Genomic DNA, 25,690 nt, shown 5'->3' on the forward strand with positions numbered 1-25,690 from the left:
GAATAATTAGAAGTGTCGAATGTGATGATCAGAAGAAATAATTAGTTTAATCAAATAATTAAATAATTACTTAATTAAATAGACGAATAATTAGTGTAGAATTAATGAGACATTTTTAGGTGTCTATAGTTTACTTTGCCAGCAACTACATAATTGTTCAAGGTTCAATTTTTTACATTTCATTGTACTTATGACTTACCTCTTTAGCCACTTGCCCAACCACTAACAATGCAACAATTGTTCATAGGAAAAATATCTTTTATGTGTCTAGGAAAGAAATATCCCGTCTTACACCCTAGATACATTTGAGTGAAAAAATATAATTTGAAAAATGATAGTGTTGTTAAATAACATTATAGTTTAGCTCAAAGAAATTTCCTTGTTTTCAATTTCCTCTTCTTGCTTGGCTTATTAGGGAACCAAGTGCAGATATTAGGATTTACTACCCCTCCTATCACATTTTTATACTAAATGTCTCAATTTTGTTAATTTTGCAAGTTTTTGAAAGCAAAAGCTCAAAAAAATCAACAAATCCACAATACAACTATTGAAGAGCTTAGATTGTTTCCCAAAGACTTTTGTAGCAAATTATTCTTGAACTAGTTGTTCTCATAATTAACATGCAAACTGATTTTAGTACAATCAATGATGTTGCGAAAATCGATTGTGATCAATGAACTTTTGCATACAAATACGAGACAAAAAAATGTGATCACTCATTGAAACATTTTATGAAAAATCAAAGAATATCTATTCAAAATAAAATATTAGAAAATATCTTAATTTTCATTTTTTTAATATGGTGCTAATACATTTTGTATTTGTGCATGCTTGGGTACCTTCTATTTTTATTGTGTTGCATCTTGTCTATAATCCTATGCTTTTTATATGTCATGTTCAACTCTTGAACTTTTCAGTTGGTTTACATTTGTTTCTTTTTCTATATGGTCTTATGATCTTATTGTCCATGATTCATGGAATTTCTATTTTGCAATGTCAGCAAATATTAAATCATTCTAGTTAATCAATGAAAGATTATGTTTTGTGATTTTTATTTGCAAATGCCAATCAAATCTAGTCAAGAAACATCAATATTCACAAGTATCTACAACTCTTTTACTACAAATAAATATTTGGGAAAATGTTGGATTCTTATTTGTTACATGTTTCGAATATGATCTTCAACAATCTATAACTTATTCTCTAAACAGATTCTTTTGACTATGAATGTTGTCGTATAGGGAAATATTGTCCACTTCTATATGTTTATTTGTATTCACTGCATCATCATTTGTCTTGCTGGCGAAACCCTCTAGGTTTTAGAGAATTTTTTTTTGAATACAACTTTTGTGGACACATGAGCTTAGCATTCTACATTTTTTTATTTGCTCGCAAATGAACTATAATACACATGTAATCTAGGATTCAGTATATATTATTTAAGCAATGCATTGTAGCTTACTATAATTGACTTAAGAGAAATCTGACATAATGACTTGTCGAACATGATAGGGTTTTTTAATTTTCCACGGTCATGTTTTATTTATTCTTTGATATGTTATCTTGTTATCGAGTCTCTTTGGCTACTTTATGGACATTGTGGTTTATTCTTAGTATTGAGAATTTTCAAAAACAAAACTAGGAAACAAATATACTTTTCTTTCTTTTATATCATGTAAGTGGTTTTTCAATTGACTGATTAAATTTACACCCTATAAAATAACCTTGTATTGAAGTTTCAATAACTAGTACACAATAGTTTAGACTTTTTTGACACTTAATGAATCAATTTAGAAGGTATCATGGCTCAACTGTGGGCAACATGTCTTGGTTGATGAACAAGCGTGGGTGGATTTTGAAATTGGTGAGTATAAGGACAAATTATTATGTGACATATTGCCTATGGATTCTTGTCATTTGTTGTTGGGTCGTCCATGGCAATATGATGTGAGAGCTACTCATGATGGGGAGAAGAACAACTATCTTATCACCAAGAATGGGAAGAAGTATCAAATGGATCCACTACCTAAACCAAAGGAAGAAAAGAAAATAGGCTCAAGTGTGATGTTGATGAGAGGAAACGAGTTTCTCAAAGTGTTGAAAAAAGAAGGTCATCAAGGCCATGCTATAGTGTTGAAGCCTAGAGATGAAGCTAAGGTAGATCCAATGAGTGAAGTGCCTCAAAAGGTGCAAGGTCTACTAAAAAAATATGCAGAAGTGATAGAGGATGACATACCTGATTCTTTGCCTTCAATGAGAGATGTAAATCATCAAATAGACTTAATACCAACAACCAATCTACCAAACAAAGCTGCCTACAAAATGACACCTAGTCAAAATAAAGAGATCGCCAAACAAGTCCAAGAACTCTTGGACAAAGGGTTTATCGAGAAGAGTTTGAGTCCATGTGCTATTCCTACTGTATTAGTGCCTAAAAAGGGAGGCAAATGGAGAATGTGTACGGACTCTAGAGCAATCAACAAGATTACTATAAGGTACTAGTTTCTCATGCCAGGGATTGAGGACCTATTAGACAATCTAGGAGGTGCAAGCTATTTCATAAAGGTGGACTTGAAGTCTGGTTATCATCATATCAGAATTAGACCTAGAGATGAATGGAAGACAACCTTTAGAACCAATGAAGGTCTATATGAGTGGTTGGTGATGCCTTTTGGCCTCACCAATGTACCTAGTACCTTCTAAAGGCTCATGAATGAAGTCTTAGTTGAATTTATTGGTAGATTTTTTATTTTGTATCTCGATGAAATTTTGATCTATAGTAGCTTCAAGGAGGAACACCTCAAGCATTTGGAGATGGTTTTGAAGAAGTTGAAGGAAGCTCAACTCAAGATTAACCTTGAAAAATGTGAGTTTTTGAAAACAAAACTTGTATACCTTGGTTTTGTTATTTCTCATGGATGTTTAAAGATGAATCCAAGTAAAGTAGAAGAAATACTTAATTGGCCTATCCCTAGGGGCATAAGTAAAGTTAGAATCTTTCATGGAATGGCATCTTTTTAGAGGAAATTTGTGAGAAACTTTACCCATGTGTGTGCTCCTATTCTCAATACCATTAAAGGAGGGATTAAGTGTCACTTTAAGTGGACAGAGGAAGCCAATAAGGGGTTTGAAATTTTGAAAACAAAGATAGGAGAGCTACCTACCCTTAGATTGCTTGATATCAATCAGATGTTTACAGTAGAATGTGATGCAAGCCAAAGGGCAACAGGGGCAGTTTTAAGCCGAGAGGGACATCATATAGCTTTCTTCTTAGAAAAGTTAAATGAAGCTAAGCAAATGTACTCCACATATGACTTGGAGTTGTATGCAATGGTTCAAGGATTGAAAAAATGGCATCATTAGCTTCTGCCCAAAGAATTTGTAGTCTTCACTAACAATCATGCCCTTAGTTTCCTCAATGGCCAAGTGAAGTTGAACAAAAGACACCTAAAGTGGGTTGAGTACTTACAATCCCATACATTCACTATTAAAAACAAGAAAGGGACAACCAACAAAGTGGCTAATGAACTAAGTAGGAGAGTCATGACTATGCAGGAGATACAATTGCAAAGTGTGGGTTTGAGTGAGTTAAAGGACGTCTACAAGGATGATAAGGATTTTGTAGAGATATATAATATGTGTACTAATTTTTCTAACACCTCACATGTCTCTTATTCATAATACATGATACAAGAGGGTTTGTTGTTCAAAGGTCATCTTCTTTGCATAACTCAATGTTCCATGAGGTAAAATATTATTCAAGAGAAGCATCAAGGAGGATTTGGAGGTCATTTTGGTATTGATAAGAATTTGGAGCAGGTTGGTAGGTTTTACTATTGGCCCAAGTTGCAATCAAAAGTGAGAAGGTTTGTAGAGCAATGTACCATCTGCCAAATAGAAAAAGGAACCTCAAGTAATGCAGGTCTATATCACCCCTTGGTCATACCTTAGAGGCCTTGCGAATGTTTGAGCATGGATTTTGTGTTAGGCTTGCCTAGGACACCAAGAGGATTTGATAGTGTGTATGTGGTGGTAGATAGGTTCAGAAATATGGCACATTTCATATCTTGCAAGAGAACCAATGATGCCACCTATATTGCAAGCCTCTTCTTCAAGGAGATAGTCAGAATTCATGGTCTTCCAATCAACATTGTTAGTGATAGAGATGTGAAGTTTTTGAGCCACTTTTGGCGAACACTTTGGAGGAATCTGGGCACCAAGTTATCTTTTTCATTTGCCTATCATCGACAATCAGATGGTCAAATAGAGGTAGTCAATCGGTCATTGGGTAACTTGTTAAGATGTCTTACCAAACAACATGGGTAGACTTGGGATCTAGTACTTGGATAGGTAGAATATGCATATAATGACTCAGTGAACTATAGCACAGGTAAAAGTCCTTTTGAGATATACATGGATTCCATTCTATGAGAATATTAGAGCTCATAGATCTCAGTTCAATGGCACCCATGAGTGCACTAGGGGAGAACTTTGCAAAAGGTATTAAAGAGGTGCATGATAAGGTAAGGCGGTCCTTACAACAAAAATCCGAGCAGTATAGGGTTCAAGCTAATAAAAAAAGGAGGAAGCTACAATTTAAAGTAGGAGACTTAGTGATGGCATACCTTAGGAAGGAGAGACTTCAAAAAGGCCAACCTATCAAGCTCATTATTAAGAAAATTGGACCTCTCAAGGTGGTGCACAAGTATGGGAAGAATGCATATGCAGTTGAACTTCCTCCTAGCATGGGAATATCTCCTATTTTTAATGTATGTGATCTCTATCCATACAAGGGAGAGTCACCAACAAATCAGATAGACATGTCATCAATGGCTCATGAAGATTGGATAAAGGATTTTCCACCTAGTCAACCGGTTGAGTTAGAAAGTATCTTGGATACCAAGATAGTAAAAAAGACAAGGAAAGGAGTCTACAAGAACTATCTTATCAAGTGGAAAGGGTTACCTAATTTGGATTCCATGTGGATGTTAGGGGAAGATATACTTCAGTATGGAGTGCTGATTACAAACCTTTTAACTCAAGGGACTTGAGTTCTTTGACCTAGGCAAGTATGGTGCAGGGCACCTATCACTCCAAGTTGAAATTTTTTGTTTTCTTTCAAGTTTGTGTGTTATCTTTGTGATGTAATAATGGAAAAACCATTAGGACTTAGTAGAGCCATGGTTGAGTTGTCCAAGTTTTGGTTTGTGTCAATTGTGATTAGGATGCTGACAGCCTGAGAAGTGAGATGCTTAGGTAGTTCATAGGTAAAGTACTCTAGATGAATGTATTCATGTATTAGGGGTCAATTGTGTTGTGTTTAGGTCTTCTAGGGTGTTTGAGGACCTTCAAGAGTCTTAAAATGCATTAGAATGCAAAGTTGCATCTTGGAGCCAAAAGTTGTCAAAAGTTGCATTTTTTGGTTATAGGTGTTAAAATTTGGTTGAACCAACTGAAAAATGGATATAAAAGACAAAATTCACTTCATTGTATGGGTTGGGGGTTTGGAAATGGAAGAGCAAGTGTTTGGTTTGTGAAGCAACCTTGTTTCCACCGGTTTTTGATAGTTTTACTATTATTTTCATTGTTTGTATGGTCCAGTATAGACTAGATGGTGTAAATTCATTGCAATTCTGAGTGTTCATTGTATTTGTCTTCTTTAAGGTTGACTTACAGGCTTTATTGTCCTAAGGTGTAGAGATTACTTCCATTATTTGCAAGTAGGAGCAAAACCATTGCAAGTAGGGTTTAAGAGCAAGAAAATGGCTCTAACCTAGGCATTGTTTGATGGAACATTTTGAAATAAATAAGAATGCTAGGTTAGGGTCCGTACATAGCTTTATAATAGGGTGTGTGGGGTTGCAGGTCTAGGAGGAGGAGAAACAATGAAGCCCTAGGCTCACCACTTTAGTTAGGACAACAAGAAAGGTGTGGTTTATGAGCACATGGGACAGGAACAAGTGACAAATGAATGGAAAGCCCTTTTAGTACCCTTGAATGTTCCCAAATTTTTTGGAGCATGAGATTTTTTGACTGGTGAAGAGTTTTAGACCAATCTTGGCAAGTCATCGATTAGGCCTAAACCCTTCAAAATAGTGCAACATTGGAAACCCCACTTGTACGGATAACCCAGATGCAGTTTTCCAATATTGTCTATAAATTCAAAAAGAGTACTCAAATCCATGATTTATTTCTAGGATTTTTTGGGACTTGTGTAAATTTAGACCCTAAAACCGCCTAGGGAGGGCTAATGCAATTAGGTTTTTTTTGGTGTCGCTAGAGACCTAGAAGGGTTAGGAAGCCAAGGCGATGGATTTGGTGAGCCTTAAACCTCATAATACATTGAATACACTTGATAGATGCATTGGCAAACCATAGGAAGTGGTTGTGTGTTAAGATCCTTGTAGGAGTGGTTGGAGCCCAGGAGAAGAGTGTGTGAGTAACTGAGGTGGCAGCCTCAAGTGGTGGAGTTGATTGTCTAGAAACCACTAGCTATACCTAGGAGGAAAGTCAAGAAGGTTCAGACCTTGGAGGTATCATTATCATAACCCCTGCTAAGTGCCATAGGAAGGACTTAAGTAGTTGAAGGGTTGAGTAGGATAAATCACTCAAGAAGGTGTATCAAACAAAGCTCCAAGACTCTCTGCATCACAAGGGTATAAAATGGAATTCTAAAATGAAATTTTTTTAATCAAGGATGTGAAAAATAATTATAAAGAGACTATAATTGGTAAAATGGATAATGAATTATATAAGTTTTAAGAATTTACCTCGACATGTGGAGATGAGCATATGTGTTATTGCCAAATATGATGATATGAGAAGGTTATTTCATGTGTATCGGATATGTCAATTATCAAAGTCTTAAGGTTATGGAGAAATTATAGATGCTGCACAAGATTCTAAAAATCTCACCAAGAAAAAAGGTACGTAAAGGTGCAATAGGAAAACAATATGTAGAAATTTTCTCACAAGGAAAATCATGGAGGACAAAAGCTCATTTACATTTGGTTCAAAGTGATGTAATAGGTCCATTCAAGACACCTTCACTTGGAGGATCAAGGTACATTCTCACATTTATAGCTTACCATACTAGAAGAATTTGGATATATTTTCTTCAAAATAAGGATGGATAGTGGTATTGAATATATATGTATAAAGCTTTCTTAGAATTTTATAAATAACATGGTATAAAGAAGGAATCCATTTTTTTTTACTTACCCCAATAGAACAAGGTTGCAGAAGCAAAGAATAGAACTATAATAGAAATGGCTAGGTGCATGCTTCACTCTACAAATATGGAAGCTAATTTTTTGGCTGAAGCAATTCATGTTATAGTATATATTTTAAATAGAACACTTGCAAAATTAGCTATGAACACAACACCAAAAGAGGCGTGGAGTAGAAGAAAGAGTATTGTGTCTCACTTCAAAAACTTTAGATGTACTACTTATGCTCACATTCCTAGTGAAAAAAGAGGAAGTTATAAAGAAAGAGTGAGAAGTTCATAATGGCAGGGCATAGTGAACAGCCAAAAGGATATAGGTTATCTAATCCTAAAACAAGGAAAATTCATATTAAAAGAAATTTATGATTTCATGAATATATTGAAAGTAATAATCCTCCTACATTATCCCACTTGGTAATTTTGATCAAAGAAGAAAAGCCTACTAACACTAATGACTCAAATCAAAGTGTGTCATGTTTTGCAAAAGGAGAAGAAATACAAGTTCAAGAATCAAGTGAAATTGATGATGAAGACATAAAGAAGAATAGAATCATTCAAGAAATCTACCAAGAAGGACCTCAATTATTTTTTCTAACTATACCCTAATTACTAAGTTTATCCAAGTTGACACTCCAAGTACAATGAGGAAGAAAAAGAAAATATGAATGGGATGTAGCTATGCAAGATGAATACAACTCTTTAATGAAGAACGAAACTTAAAAATTGAAAACACTTACAAAAGGAAATAATGTGGTTGTTTGAAAATGGACCTACAGAACCAAGTTCACATTAGATGAAGCTATCAAAAAATAAAGGAAAGGTTAGTGGCCAGAGGCTTCTCACAAGTAGAAGGTATTGAATATACTAAAACAATTTCTTCAGTCACTAAGATAACTTCCATATGTACAATAGTTTCTTTAGATGCAAAATTTGGCTGGAAAATGTTTCACATGGATGCAAAAAGTACACTCCTATATGGTGATTTAAAAGAAAAAAATTACATGCAAGTGATTTGTTAAAAGTGGTTAAGAACATCTAGTGTGTAGATTGAAAAATCTCTATATGGTCTTAAACAAGCTCGAAGGACATGGTACTCCAAAATAAATGAATACTTTATAAAATAAGGATTTGAAAAGAGCAAATCTCATCTAGATGTGTATGTAAAGCATATTAATGGTAAAATTGCTATTATTGTACTACATCTGGATGATTTGATCATTATAGGAGATCACATTCAATGTATTGAAGATACTAAGGATCAACTCAAACAAACTTTTGAAATAAATCATCTAGGATCAATGCATTATTTCATGGGTATGAAAGTTTAGAAAGAAGGAAGGATCTTGCTTTCTCAAACTAAATATGCTCTTGATGTGTTGAGAAAATTTAATATGAGTGATTCTAAACCATCTAATACACCATGTGAAGTAGGATAAAAATTTAGTGCTAATTCTAATTGAAAGAAGGTGGATGCAAAATTGTATAGACAACTTGTTCGATATTTTGTATCTTACTATAACCAGGCCAAATATTGCATATATAGTTGGGGTTGTACCTGTATACACCTAAAAATGGTCTGAAGATAATTAATTAAATAAGCAATTATTTAATTATCCATCCCAATTTAATTGAATTCACTAAGCAGTTTGATTAAATCTCTCATTCATCTACTTATTAATAAATCTAAGGATTTATTAAATAGGTTCATTTCACCCCTTTAATTAATTAATTCCCCCCATCAAAATCATTTCTTCTAATCCCCTAATTAATTAAAACAAATCAAATCATGAGTTGTTGAGATTAATTAGCGATTTTCCTAATATTTGAATTTCTAAATTCAAATTCTCCTAACTTCTACCACTCCTAAACCTAACCATTCCTAAAAATAACCCATTCTACCTACCACCTTGTCCCCTTTCATCCAACACCTTCTAGAACCTTGTTACAGTTGTCACTAAGTGTTCCCTTTAATCCAACCCCCTTTGCCAACCTCCTCCAATTTAACCATTGATATCTTCAGATCAATCTCAATCGTTGATTCATGCCAACTCACCCCTAGCCTTGGAAAATCCTATAAATAGACCGCATTTTGAGTAATATGGATCCCATCTCATTCGTAGCTTAAGCATTGTTACTATAGGCATCTAGCTTCTAGTTTATTAGTTTTAGCAATGTTATCATGCTCATTTTAGCTTAATTGCATCTTCATTCTAGTTAATTTTCTAGATCAATCAATGCATTCATATAGCTTAATCATGCTATTCTTGCTAGATCATGCATTTTTAGCATTCAAATCCTCCATCTAAGTGTAGTCAAGTCACTGAATTTTGCATAATTCGATCTGAGAGCATTTTTCATACTCGCATTTACTAGGAGGCAATAAGTCTATTAGCTATGGTTTTACATGTCTTTGATTTAAATCTTCTAACCATGCTTGTAATGATTTATTGAGTGCATTGTGGTTGCAGGTACAGGTACACTTCACAGAGCATGACATCTTGGCGCCCACCGTGGGGCTGAAATCATCATTTTCAGCCTCCCAAGCTTCCTCAAACTTCATCTCTGCTAGATTAGAATCAAACTATCATACAAGTTGCCTTTCTGGCTCGTACGAACTTCCTTTTAGTCTCGTACGATATCTCATCTTGACTCGTACTAGGCATAATCCTGACTCGTACGATATTTTAAACTACAAATTCTTGTCTCATACTATGCTGATCCTCTGTCATATGAGTTTATTTTCACTGTCATATGATAGCTAAATCCTTTTCATACAAGTTTCTGCTTTGAAAATTGTTTACTCGTAGTAGGCTGATTCTGTCTCGTACGAGTCTGTTTTTAGCACATTTCAATTTGGGCTTAAAGAAATGAACTATCATGTCTTGTGTGTCTTTGATGATAGGCGAGTATGCTCTCACCTTTCTTAGGTGATCAGAAAGCTAGACTCATCTTTTTGCTTTCATTAGTGCATCTCTTTAGCAGGCCTGCCCTCCCGAGGAGTTATTAACTCTTAGCCATTAAGGTCGGTGAGAGGGGAGCGACCTAAGTGGGAACGACTAACTCCAAGTAATCCAACCCACTATAAAATAAATATGTTTTTGATGAAAATCAAAGCAGTGGCAGTGCTCGGGAATAGCTCTCCTCTGTACCTTCTGGTATATCAAACCTTGGTTTTCAAGGCTGGGAGACCTCTTAATTGAGTTTATACCTCGACGCACCGAACGGATCCCTTACTAGTGTCGGTTAAAATAGAAGCTACCCGATTCACCTCCGAAAGGGTGATAATCTTTGTGCAAGAGAGATAGTAACTCTCCCAAGACACTTGCCATATCGTGCCCCCATTAGCGTTTGGAGTCAGATAATACGGTGTTGAGAATCCATTGCGTGAGACTTAGCGACCATATTCTGATTAGCTATTGGGTGTGTACCTAATTCAGCAAGCAAAGGTTTTCATTCTCATCCAACTTCCTTAGGGTTTAGCTTGATTGGAGTCATTTATCACATCATGTGTTTGTTGTGTATTCATCCCTAAAATGAAAAAATCAAACACTTAAAACTGGAAAACCAAAGTAAAACATCAAAATTCAGTGATCAAAACTCAAACAAGCAAACACTTTTTATCACCGTTCAAATACCTTTTGTACGAGTCAGAAGTCTCTGTCATATTTCTTGATCCTTTGTCGTATGAGTCAAGATATTCTGTCGTATTGCTTGATCTTCTATCATACAAGTCAAGGTTCTATGTTATATGAAACACTGCTTTTCACATTTTGAATAGATCCCCAGAAATGACAACAAAGCAGTAGACGCCATGGCTACACTTGTTTCTCTATTACAGACACAGGAAAATCAAGATCGTTATGAATTCCTGGTTGAAGAGTTGTTTCATCCCGCCTATAATTGTCCTAATTCCCAAACCATCTGCCAACTCATTGGACACAATTCCTCCCGCTATGGCCAAACTTACACATACTTGAAAGACAATATCCTACCTCTTGACTTATCAAAGAACCAAAAGAGAAATTTTATTTGCCAATCCTCACATTTTACTCTCGTCGCGGATACCCTGTATAAACAAGGTCTAGACGGTACTCTCTTACAATGTCTTGAACAAGAAGAATCTGAGAAGACCTTACATGAAGTCCATAACGACATTTGTGGCACTCATTCAAGTGGTCTTACCCTTTCGAAAAAACTCATATGCTTGGGCTACTATTGGCCGACTATGGAACGACATTCTTTCAAGATAGCAAGAACATGCAAACAATGTCAGATTCATGGGAATTTGATCCATGCACCAGCACAAGAACTACATGTTTTAGCAACATCTTGGCCTTTTTGTCAATGGGGACTTGATCTAGTAGGAAAGATAAATCCTTCCTCATCTAATGGACACAAATTCATCCCCGTAGCTACTGAATATTTCAAAAAATGGATTGAAGTTGTACCTCTCATCAATATCATAGGAAAACAAATTGCTGCATTTATCTTGAATTATATCATCTGTCGCTATGGAATACCAATGACCATTATCACTGATAATGGGCAACCATTCAAGAATCAAGATGTACAAGAGCTATGTGAGAAGTTCAAAATCCAACACAGATTCTCCACACCATATTATCCACAAGGAAATGGGTAGGCAGAAGCATCTAACAAAACTATCCTAAAAATTCCTAAAAAGATAGTGAACGATGTTGGGAAAGATTGGCATATCCAACTAAACCCTGCTCTATGGGCTTACCGCACCAGTATCCGCACACCGACAGGTACCACACCTTTCTCTCTTGTATATGGATCAGAAGCCATATTGTCAATTGAAGTAGAGATACCCTCTCTATGTGTATCACTAAAAGGACTCATCCCAGATGAAGAACAAAGAGTATCTAGACTGCAAGAGTTAGAACTAATCCATGAACGCAGACACAATGCCTTTGATCATCTAAAGGTATATCAATAAAGAATGTGTTGGAGCTATAATCATAAGGTTAAACCAAGAATCTTTCAAGTTGGAGAACTAGTGCTAGAGGAAAATCCACGCAACTAGGCAGATTGAGAAAAGAAAGGAAAATTTGAACCAAACTGGTTAGGTCCGTTTGTGGTCACAATAGTATTTGGATTAGGAGCATATCAGCTATCAACACAGGATGGAGATCAGCTCGAGGAACCTATCAATAGCATGCACTTGAAAAAGTTATATGTCTGAAAAATCAGAAAAATAAAAAAAAGTGAAAAAGTAGAAAATCCAAAAAAAAATAAAAAATCAAATATCAGAAAAAGTGCAATAAAAATAGATGGTGAAAACCTGGCAAACAGGCGCTATCTGTCCACTAGCTCTTCCATCTATTAGTTCATGCATTTTTCCTCTTGCATTCATTTTCCATCAGCGTTGACCATCATGAAGCCTTTATACATACACAAACATCCCAGGTGATTTCTTACCATGGTTTGGATCATTGCATATATCATAACGACTTTGTTTCTAGGCTTGGGGAAAAATCATACACCTAGCTGGGGTCAAAACTTGAGATCAATTTTGAGCTTAATCAAACAAGTAGACCAAATAGTTAGACAACTCTTATCAAGCAAACACTGAGACACATCCAACTTTGAACACAAGATCAAACTATCAACTATCAAGCTATCATGAAATCAATCTAAGCACATCACACACTTTTTAGTGGATAATATCTTTTTGAATAATGATTGATTGTAACATGATTGTTCAACTTTTCTATATTGCTTTTCGCTATCATGATTTTTGAGTGACTCCAAGATGTCATTGACTAGAGGAACAACGAAGAAACATGATATTTTTTTTGTCTACTGTCTGAAAATTAATCATTAATATGTACAAATTTGTCTCGAAACATGATCATCAGAATATCATTGAAGACATTTCCAATTTGCATATTGAAATGATTAATACTGCCTATTTTACGCAAACAACACTTAGGTCATCTCGGTTCAATTATACCTAGATGCTTGTGTTAACTTGCTAGCTATATCAAAATCTAGGAAAGAAGTGTTCAGGTCATCATGGTTTAATTATACCATTGATGTTTGCACTCACTTCCCACATTTCAAAAGCTCAATGATGACAAAAATGCAAAATAATCCAGTGATTGGTCCGGTCGTAGCTTTGCATTCTAGCTTGCATTTAATTCTTGCATAGGATCCTACAAGCTCCTTTTATCCAAGGCTAACTCTATCGCAAGAATCATCAAAGTATCATCATAGGTGTATACGCAATCAGAATGATGACTTATCTCTCTCATGATATTATCGACCTAACGAAATGAAAATCTTATGCTATCTTCCTCAACAGAATCAACAATCAACATATCCAAATATTTCTGCATCTTGCTATCAACAAACTGTCAGTTCTTTATCTAATCAATTTTATCAAATTAAATCAATCAATCAAACCTAATCAATTCTATCATGTCTTATACAGGATGTCCTGAAACCAAACGTTCTAATCATGTCTTATAAAGGATGAATCCTTCCTGAAACCAAATGCTTTGATCATCATTGTCTTATACAGGATGAATCCTTCCTGAAACCAGACTAAATCTAATCAATCAAGAATTTTCAATCTTACTGATCTAGGCAATCAAGCTAATCAAAGACCTCGCACTTTCATCAAACCACAGTTGCAGAAATCAAATTAAATCTATTGGGATATCAATCTCGTAAAAACTCCAAAGATCAATTCTCTCAATTGATCTCCCGAGGGGGCATCATTATACCAGAATTTAGCAATCAAGAGCTGGGGCATCCTATCAAATTAATACCATCATCAAAATGAGATTATTCTTTGAATCAACACATCATCACACCTCGCTTCAAAGAGGGGCAAAATGTATACACCTAAAAATGGTCTAAAGATAATTAATTAAATAAGCAATTATTTAATTAACCTCTCCTTCCCAATTTAATTGAATTCACCAAGCAATTTGATTAAATATCTCATTCATCTACTTATTAATAAATCTAAGGATTTATTAAATAGGTTAATTTCACCCCTTTAATTAATTAATTCAAATTAATTAATTCCCCCCATCAAAATCATTTCTTCTAATCCCCTAATTAATTAAAACAAATCAAATCATGAGTTGTTGAGATTAATTAGTGATTTTCCTAATATTTGAATTTCTAAATTCAAATTCTCCTAACTTCTACCACTCCTAAACCTAACCATTCCTAAACCTAACCCATTCTACCTACCACCTTGTCCCCTTTCATCCAACACCTTCTAGAACCTTGTGACACTTGTCACTAAGTGTTCCCTTTAATCCAACCCCCTTTGCCAACCTCTTCCAATTTAACCATTGATATCTTCAGATCAATCTCAACCGTTGATTCATGCCAACTCACCCCTAGTCTTAGAAAATCCTATAAATAGACCTCATTTTGAGTAATATGGATCCCAATTCATAGCTTAAGCATTGTTACTATAGGCATCTAGCTTCTAGTTTATTAGTTTTATCAATGTTATCATGCTCATTTTAGCTTAATTGCATCTTCATTCTAGTTAATTTTCTAGATCAATCAATGCATTCATATAGCTTAATCATGCTATTCTTGCTAGATCATGCATTTTCAGCATTCAAATCCTCCATCTAAGTGTAGTCAAGTCACTGAATTCTGAATAATTCGATCTGAGAGCATTTTTCATACTCGCATTTACTAGGAGGCAATAAGTCGATTAGCTATGGTTTTACATGTCTTTGATTTAAATCTTCTAACCATGCTTGTAATGATTTATTGAGTGCATTATGGTTGCAGGTACAGGTACACTTCACAGAGCACAACAGTAACTAGGTACATGACAGATCCACATTTTGAACATTGAAAAGTAGCTAAGAGAATATTGAAGTACATCAAAGGTACTTATAAGCTTGGCATTGAATAAAAATATGGAGGAGAGCCTACTTTAATTGGGTATATAGATTCTGTTTATGCAGGTTATATTGATCATAGATATCAACTTCGGGATACATCTTTCATCTTGTACCAAGAGCAATTTATTGGATCAACAAGAAGCAATCAAAAGTGTCACTATCATCTACGGAGGTAGAATATATTAGCTCATCAAATGCATCTTAAGAATCTTTATTTCTTAGAAGATTACTTGAAGAAACCAAACATAAGAAAAATTACCCAACTATTATATTTGGTAATAATCAAAGCACTATCAAGCTCACAAAAAATCCTATATATCATGCTAGTTCTAATCATATTGAAGTTCGTTATCGCTTTGTTTGTGACTTAATGGAAAATAAAGTGGTGGAGCTATAGTTTTGTGGAACTAAAGATCAAGTTGTTGATATGTTTACCAAAGCATTGCCTATTATATTTGTTTGCAAAATTGGATACTTGTTACATTTCAAGGAAATTGTTATAAGATTATTTGTTCTGTTGGTGTAAATAATTATTCATCTTGGATATTATTACACTTTACTTAAGTTTACTTAGGAAATGCATTTCATAGTAGTTTGGGTATGAGACACTTGGGTGTTTGTGCCACATTGGGATAGTGTGTGTAGGAGAAATTCCACCTTTTATGGTGTTGATCTTGTTGTTACACTCGACATTCAGTGGGTGATCCACCTCATGTGGACTATTATATTATTTCTCCTACCTACCCACACCTATTTCCTACCTACCCTTGTTTCTTATTGAGCCACATGTCATGTTTGTGTGCTCACATATCTCTAGCCTTGCCTATATAAGCAAGCTCATCTACATTGTATTTAATTTGAACAATTGATCATTTATCTATTGATGAGAATATAGTTTATTCTTATCCTATATTTTGTCTCTATTATACTTTTCATTGAGCTCTTGATCTTTGCAAAATCTCACATGGTATCAGAGCCATTGGGGCTTCATTGATTGGTTTTTGGAGACATCGTGGAAGACTTCTATTTTCGGATCTGAGGGATTGCATTTTTTGGAGGCATCTTAGAGCATTTTCAACCTCACCATTGCGTCTAGGAGGCTGTTTCCATAAAAATCAAGTATAAATTCGACCTATTTTGGCGAAAATTGATTTTTGGGTGTGGAGGAAATTATCTACCCAATTTGGGCGGTACGGTACGAAATTTTCGGATTTCTTTTCCAAAAAAATAAAATAAAATTCTGAATATTATTTTCCAATTTGAAAAAAATCTTGGAAATTTGTTTTTGGGATCCGTGCCTTCTGCCCAGTCAGCAGCTCACAGTTAGTGCCATGTCAGTAGTCCTATTGGTTGCCAAATCACCTTGCCACGTCAGTAGCGCAATTGGCTGCCACATCACCTGCCAAATCACTTGCACAATCAGCGCCAAGTCAGCGCCCAGTCAGCCATGAAGTTTGGGCGATGGTCATATGGCCACCAAATTTAACCCCGCAGTCCGCTGACATCATCATTTTTTCAAAAATTTTGTAGGCCCCTCTCATTGAGCTTTTTGATTTTGCAGTTCAACTTCAAATGGCCATATCTTGCTCATTTTTGCTCCTTTTTTGGTGCAATTTTTTTTGAAATGGGCTAGAATTTTGTGTAATTTCACGTGGAGGAATTATTTTCTGATTTTGATGGAAATATTTTTTAGAATTCTCAGATTTTGGTGATTGTACCTGTCCAATCCCCATTTTTGCAACTTCCATAACTCCGTTCGGGCTCATAGGAACTCCTTTTCAGGTGCCATTTTTTTTTGAAAGTGCATTAGTTTTTGTCTACTCTCAGAATATGCTATCATTTTGCAGCAATTGTGGGTAGAAATTATACTTTCATCATATGGTCTTGACCAATTTGGCATTTGTATTGCATAGATCTATCTTTCTGATCTTTTGCTTTGTAGTTCTCAGCCTATTGGGGCAGTTGTAAAACAAAATCAGAATTCCACCTTGCCATTGTTTACAAGTGGCCTATTGTACATGCACTACATATAAAGTGCCAAAATCATCATTTTTGGGGGGGTACATTGATTGAGTGAATTTAGGGGGGTGTCTCTTGTGCTTTTGTGCTCTTGTGTTCCTTCCTTTTTGCTGCTATGGGTTCTTCTAAGTTTCCTCTCTTAACTCCTCATAATTATGCTACTTAGAAAATTGATGCACAGAGTAAACTTATGGAAAAAAGGACTCACTCATTACATTGATGGAACTATTGTTGCTCCCGTTGATCCTAAGGTTGATCCAGTTGGTCACTTGGATTGGCTCACTAAAAATATCATGGCAATTGGTACCTTAAGAAAGCATGTATCAAAGGATCTCACTTTTCATATTGAGAAGTGTACTCTAGTCAAGGATGCTTGGCAAAAGTTTCAAGACTTATATGGTCAAGTTGATGAGATTAGGGGATATCAAATTGATAGTGATCTCACCATGTTGGATCCCAAGAACTTTGATACTATACAATATTATGTCACTAAGGAAAATGAGTTGAGGGCACAACTCAAAGATTGTGGCACTGATAAGAAGGATACTCAATTGATATTCAACTTGATAGGCAAGCTTCCACAAGAATATGCAACATTTGTTTCTAGTTTCCAAACCCATAGGATGACAATGGGTTCAAGCTACACAATGCCTACATTTGATGCTTTCAACGAAATGTTGATGATGGAAAAAACTAAGTTGATAAGCATGGGCATTCTTAAGGCTTCTATGTCTCAAGCATTAGTGGCAAATCAAGGGAACAAAGGAAATCAAGGAAATGACAACTCAAACAAGAAGAAATGGCAAACAAAGCCTAAGGACAAAGCACCATCTTCTCCACAACAAGGAGATTCGTCCTCTTCCAAGAGGGATAATTCACCAAAGAGGGAGAGACCTACTTGTGCCTATTGTAAAAAGTTTGGTCATGAGGAGCATCGCTGCCATTCTAAGAAGATTGATGAGCTCACACATGTTATCAAAAAGCATAACATTGATTTGCCTAATGTCTACAAGAAGGATGATTCATCAACTTCCACTTCCACACATTCAAAAGGAAAAGGGAAAGCATTCATGGCTTCTAAAAGTGGGAAGACTCACTCTTTTGGGACAAGAAAATGAAAAACTCTATGTGCTACTATCAGTCATGATTCAGAGAGATGGCTTCTAGATTTAGGGGCTTCTCATCATATGGCATCTTCGTAGTCTATGTTCTCTACATTTGAGCCTTGCACCATGCCGTAGATTTTGATGGGCAATCATACATACATGGATGTGATTGGGAAAGGATCTATTGACATTGGGGATAACTCCTTCAATGATGTGTTGTGTGTACCCCACTTGACAAATAATCTCCTTTCCATCTATCAAATCACACATGGCACAACTAAGAGAGTTGTGGAGTTCACACCTGAGTCAATTTTCATTAGAGACTTGGAGACTAGAGCTATCATTGTGACTGGGGTGGTTGATCATGCATCTCGGTTATACTCCTTTTTAGATTTTGTTGATGATGATGATTTCACATTTGATGATTCTACACATGATGATCACACTTATTGTGATGGTTCAGTTTTTTAGGAGAACTTTGGGCACTTGAACATGGGGATTCTCACATGTGACCTCATTCTTGAGTCTTGTATTTCATCTCCTCATATTTATATCATGTCACCTATTGCACCTGATGATGCAGATAGTGCGACAGTTTTGCCTTCATGTGATTTAGTACAACAAGATATTCATTGTCTTCCAGCTTCAGATTCATGGGATGATTACTTGACAGACATTGCAGGTTTGTTTGTGGAATCCTACATTGCAGATTTGGGAGATGTCATTGATGACATTCGTCTTCTCTTTGATGAAGATGATCCTTCTTTGATTGCTGCGAGGGCACACTCTAACCCTCTTGTTCATTCTCTACATGATCATTCTTTTGAGGTTGACTTGATTGTGGATACTTATGTACAGTAGTTGGAGGAGGTCTCTTTATTTTTTGAGGAGACATGTGAGTCTTTGGATATTGTTCTACATTCATCTCCACTAGATCTTGGAGTGCCTTTTTTCGTAGTGTGGCACTGTTTACCACCTTTGGAGGGGGTATCTTTCAGCATCGACATGAGGACACTTGAGCAGTTTTCAGAGATTCCTTTCATCATGAGTTTTCTTTATACATCTTCCCTTCGTGATTGGGGATACTTCATGGATACACCTTTGGTTTTATTTCTTCCTAAGGGGAGGAATGTTGTTCGACATTCATGGAGCAGTTTCTTCATACATCGAGCTTCTATCATTGGTGCAGATTCCGCATTGAGGGGGGGCTTCCTAGCTTCTCTTCTTCTGTCATATGGGGGGGACTTTTTCCTCACATGGGGTTTTGTCCTTCACATACTTCTATGAGAGTTCTTTGTATCTAGTTTTCATCTTTCTTTTGGGGGAGGGTTTTTTCCCATTGGGTTTTTCTCTCTTTCTCCACTTTGTGAGAGATTTCATTGCATTGGTTTTCATGCATTTGCATTTGTACATGGGTACCTAACATGGCCTAGTAGCCGGGACCCATCTTGCATTGCTTAGTTGCATTGTAGACTTAAGTGCATTCCCCTAAGTTGCACTTAAGGGGGGGTGTTGGTGTAAATAATTATTCATCTTGGATATTATTACACTTTACTTAATTTTACTTAGGAAATGCATTTCATAGTAGTTTGGGTATGAGACACTTGGGTGTTTGTGCCACATTGGGATATTTTGTGTAGGAGAAATTCCACCTTTTATGGTGTTGATCTTGTTGTTACACTCCACATTTAGTGGGTGACCCACCTCATGTGGACTATTATATTATTTCTCCTACCTACCCACACCTATTTCCTACATACCCTTGTTTCTTATTGAGCCACATGTCATGTTTGTGTGCTCACATATCCCTAGCCTTGCCTATATAAGCAGGCTCATCTAGATTTTATGTAATTTGAACAATTGATCATTTATCTATTGATGAGAATATAGTTTATTCTTATCCTATATTTTGTCTCTATTGTACTTTTCATTGAGCTCTTGATCTTTGCAAAATCTCAAATGTTCTAATTATTCTCCCCAAATAAACACTATACGAGCCCGATGTTGGAAATAGTTATGTTTATTCAGAAAGTACTCAAAAACATTCCATTAGTGATAACGATGTTTATATGGCAAGTATTCAAATCTTTATAACATATTAAAAAAATTAATAGTTCTTGAATATTTCCTTTTAGGGGCTTTCTTAGGTAGGGGTCCCATGGAGGGGGCTTAAGCTATATTTTTAAGGAAGAGGTAGTCCATGAAGAATTTTTTTTTCTTCTACAGGATTATTTAGAATCTTTTCCCAAAAAATAGGAGACCGTAGCTTTTAGGCATGTAATTTTAAACAAGTGAAAATGGGGTGGGGCTAGAAATTGTCCCACCAACATAGGAATATTTTATGTCACTTGTAAATCATCTTAAATTTTTAAGATTAAAATAAATTTATTTACAATCACCTTGCTTAATTTTAAGAGTTTAAACTTAAGATGACACCATCAACATCCTTAATTTTAGGAGTTTCAATTTTTAAGCTGAAGTGCAATACAAAATTCATGGCATTGCCAACTTTAAAATATTCCTAAAAAATCTCAATACCTCTAGCTCTATTTTTTAGGAAGCCCCCTCCATGGGACCCCAACCTTAGCCATTCCAACAACTTCTAGAAATATCTATGAAATTTATATATTCAACAATGTACTTGTAATTATCGATGCAAGAATTAATAATATGATTACCAATATTTCAAGTGTTCTTCATTTTCTCTGTTGTTTTTGTTTTATTTGTTCAATAACGAGCAAAGAAGGTAGAATTGTGGAGGCATTTTAGCAATTATTACTACTTCTAGAATATTTGACATTTGGCATGTAGCTTGTAGATGCACTGAAAAATAGCTATCTAGCTATTGAAATGTACCAATTCAAAGTTACTGTGTACTACTATAACTAATATGTTGGTGCATGAAGTTGAGTGCCAATAATTAGAAAAATAAGGCTAAGATGGTGGTGTTGTCAAATTATTAACAAAATATTAAAGAGTTGCATTGGATTGTAATAGTTCTATAAATAGATTAAATACAATAAGATATGCTTTGACATAAATAAATAAAACGGTATGTAATATATATGTGAGACACTAGAATCTCGCATACATTGACATTTATACTATCACATCCATTTAAACACATACTAATTTTCACTCAGAGAAATAATGCATCTTACCTTAATTTATTCATTTTATCAAAATTAAATTGATTTAAATAATCTTTATTATTTAATTAATTTGTAAATAACCTTCAGACAACATTCAGAATATTAAAATAAATTATTTTTCTAAATTTTTTTATATTATCATAATAAATTAATCAATAAAAATTAGGTTACTTAATCAATTTTACAAAATAATTACAAATTTATTAGATTAATGAAATTAACTTAAAAATTTCCCATTCTTACATCAACTCCACTAATGTATCTTGAATCCTAAGTATTTGCCAAATTCTTTAAAAATATTTACATTGAGATCAATTTATCACTTTCTAATTTGAGCAATTATATGCTATACTAGCCAGCAACAAACATTTTATCATCTACATGACACAAAAATATTCTATTCCTTTGGACTAAGTTTGTTATTGTGTGTTTGGGTGGTCAGGCTTATACCCTAGCAAAATCGAATCCACAACATTGGCGAGTTACAGTCCCCTGTTCCCTCGCAATGAATTATGTATTCCATGAAAATCTCATGATTTGGTCTTTACACAATTTTTCAAACTACTGAAAGCACAGTAATTATTAGTTCTTGCCTTTCAAAGAACTATTGTCGAGGGCATTCGCTATCTTTCCAATAGTTCCTATTATCTCCTGTCAATCACATTGTAGATATAAAATGTTTAATTCCCACAGTTTCTTATTTTGCAATGTTTAAGTTGTTTGATTTAAACAAATTTTAACCGAAATGCATAAATGAATGAATTCTATGGCTTGTCATTGGATTAAATTTTTAGAGTGATATACTTTCCTTCACATGGAACGAGGCAGGCTTTGGTTGGTGCCTGGAGGGTTGGAATGTTTGGCTTTCTGTAGATGGCAGAGACAGAGACAGTGCAGAGACCAATGCAAGAGAGCTGTAAAGCAGGGCCGTCGAAACAGTGCAAGCAGTTGGCATTTGGGGCTGAGGCCATACGACGTGGAGGTGTGTCAGTAGACAAAAGGCTATGGAGGCTTTCATTTTGGGCATGCAGGCCAGAGCAACTGTTTTTGCACAGTTGGGAGATGGTAGTGTAAAATAATATTTATAAACATATGATGCAGTATTTTATTGGCATTGGCATTTATGACTCCACCTGTAGCTTTGGTGGGGTTTTGTGGCGAGGAACAAGGGTTGTAGATAGATGGCTCTTAGCGTTTCTGTTTGCATGCAGGCCAGAGAACACGTTGCTAAGCAGGTGGAAGATGATAATGAAAGAATATTGATAAACATATGATGCAACATTTTTAGCGTTCAGCTGCCTTAGAGCTCGACGTCGCCTTTTTATCTTCAAGGAAATCTTCTTTGTTCTGGTATTTGCGGAACCCGTTGAGCAAAACATGTGTATAGATTATTTTTCTCTTTGTAGGCATCGATTCGATTGGTGAATTTTTTTAAAAGGGTTATCGTTTGTTTGGCGAGTTGGGGTTTCAAATTCTTAATCATATTTGTGAGACCCACTGCATATATTCAAGTTTTGGCCATCTGTGTCATATGTTTGTGACAATATCGTTGGCAATTCAATTTATTTTTTTAATCAATCTACTAAGTTGTTTTTAAAACCCTTTTCTCGAATCCATTCAAACATGAAATCATTTTTTTGGCTTAAAATGTTGCTCTCTTTCCTCAGCTTCTTTGGGGTCACTTGTTCGAATAATAGCAATATTCTCAATATTATCTAGGTTCAATGCAGATTCTAGTTGTTGAATCAGCTCTAGTTGAAAACAATTACTTGAAATTGCAGAGTCTGGTTATTCTAGTTTTTGAATAGTTCCAATTGTATCTTCTAGTTGTTTAACTGTCTCTAGTTTCGAATGATTATCTAAAATTGTAGATTCTAGTTTATGGTAACGCAAAAACAACTAGGCTAAAATATGCGGCTCTGATTTTAGAAGTTTGACTCGACTGCTAGTTTGCTCATCTTAAGCCCCCATAGAGTGATCTCTCTGCATACAGAGCCCCATTTGCATAAATAATGGGGGGTCATTAGAATGATAGACATTAAAGAGTTTTTGACAAATTTTGACTTGACAATTATGAAGACATGTAATTCTGAGAAGTATAGTCCTATTGGATTAGAGACTACCAAGATGCCCATAATTCACAAGGGACTTGTAACAAAATCTTCACCAGGCAAGTCTTTGAAACAATTGTAAGAACAAGGATAGAAGAATAATTCATAAACATAGGTGGGTTGAATATTTTTTTATCAACAAGCTAAAATTGGCAGGTTCAAGTTGCATGATTGGAGTATTAGTATCTTTTGGAGTGTCGAGGCTTGTGGAATTTTCTCCACCCGTGATGAAGTAGATCACGATCCTGGTTTCATCCAAGGAAATAACTGATTTTAGTTGGTTAACAATATTCCAAACCCCTCATTGTTTGATCTAGATCATGCATAATATGGATAGAGTTATACTTTGTCATCCCAATATGAACAAGATGATGTAGATAGGCTTCTGCCCCTGCAACAATCACCAAATAAAAGTAAACAAATAATCTACCCTTCAAATCAACTAATCAAAGTACCCTATCCAATGATTCATATTCAAGACCATAAACATTTTTAGGACTTGCAAAAAACTACATCAAAATAAAACATGTTCACGTTATGCCCAAAGAAGATATAGATATATTCATGTTATTCAAAATCAAAATCAACATTGAAATGGAGTACATAGCACAACACGCATAGTGGAGTTTTATGATGGTAGAAATGTCTCCAACACTAATTAAATCATCATATCTAAATAAATGTAAGTCTCTACCAAAGCTTTTTTTCTAGCCCACTGATTCTCAACTTGCAAACAAGAGAAACGCCTTTGTTTATATTGATCATTCTTTATGATTTCAAGAAAAGGCAATTCAATAGACTGATAATCTGGATGATAGCAAGATAAGCCTTTGATTTAGTGGTTTAACATATACCAATTAATTGTCATCATGCAGTTCACAGAAGCAGTATGAATGCTACCCAAATATATGAAAATTTGAGCTAGAGAAAATATGTGATAGATATAAATTTATGTATAATTCATTAGGCACATTATGTGGCATTTGAACATGTGATGTCACTGTAAAGTGTGACTTTTGAATGTAACATTAAGCTCTGGCAGACACTTGTAGTCAATAAACTTGTCAAAAAGTTAGGAATTAGAGCAGTTGAAATAGAAAACCTGACCAGAAACTTAGCCACCTCTTATAATATTTCCAAGATTTATGAAATTTTGATCAAAGGATGGAACTTATGTTTGAGTAGCTAGAGTGAGTGTTTATAACCAAAAGCATCAACTTGAATCTACATAAAGAAATATGCTAAAGTGGTCGATGCACGTAAAATGATTTTTTGTAGATACCAAAAGCAGGAGAAATATTGAATCAAAATGAAACCACAACTTGAATAACACATAAAACTTGTATATCATTATATTCTAGTGAGGCTAATCAAATTAGCATTCTCAACTAATGCAAGTTCAAGGAAGTCTAACGAAATAAACTAAATATGTTACATACAAAATCACTTTGACAGTTTCAACTCTGACTGTAAAAGTCCTGTGAACATTATTGAAACTTCACTAGAGCGAAACTTAAAGAGAGGTTGTCTTGACTGACATGCCAGTTTCAAACCAAAGAAAAGTATTTAACTTCATCTAATTCATGATGGACAAGAAACATTAACTCTACATGGTAGTTGAAGTCCTCAGATACAAGAAAAATAATTAGGTGGATGAAAACTAGTTGAATATATTTGATGCCATTTGAGCTACAACCTTAATCCTATTAATATTGCAAGTTATGTACCTATTGTACCAGAAGTCAAACTCTGTCATCATTAAAAAAGACGTAATTGAAAGGAAATGTTAATAGATTGTTGCAAGGCAAGAAAGATTGGTTAAAACTAGTAACTGAAATCTAGACTATTTGCATTGAACAAAGTACATCAATATGAAGACACACAAATCCACATTTTTGCAAATATATGATTGTTGTAGAGAGGATATTGGTCATACACATAGCATCCCTTAGGCACAACTCAATTGAGGAATGAGGAATTCCTCTCCAACTTGGTAAGAAATTACATGGCCATAGATAAGGTGCATGTTTGTTTTGCATGTAAGCCATGATTACATCCTCTTCCTGACAATCTGGGGCACCAATAGCGGTATAGACTATTTTGTCAGAATATGCAACTACCTCCTCTGCATAAATGAATATCCAAGTACTTCTCTTTTGCCACCTAC

This window comes from Cryptomeria japonica, chromosome 7 (genome assembly GCF_030272615.1).
Source record: "Cryptomeria japonica chromosome 7, Sugi_1.0, whole genome shotgun sequence".
In the NCBI taxonomy this organism is placed as follows: domain Eukaryota; kingdom Viridiplantae; phylum Streptophyta; class Pinopsida; order Cupressales; family Cupressaceae; genus Cryptomeria; species Cryptomeria japonica.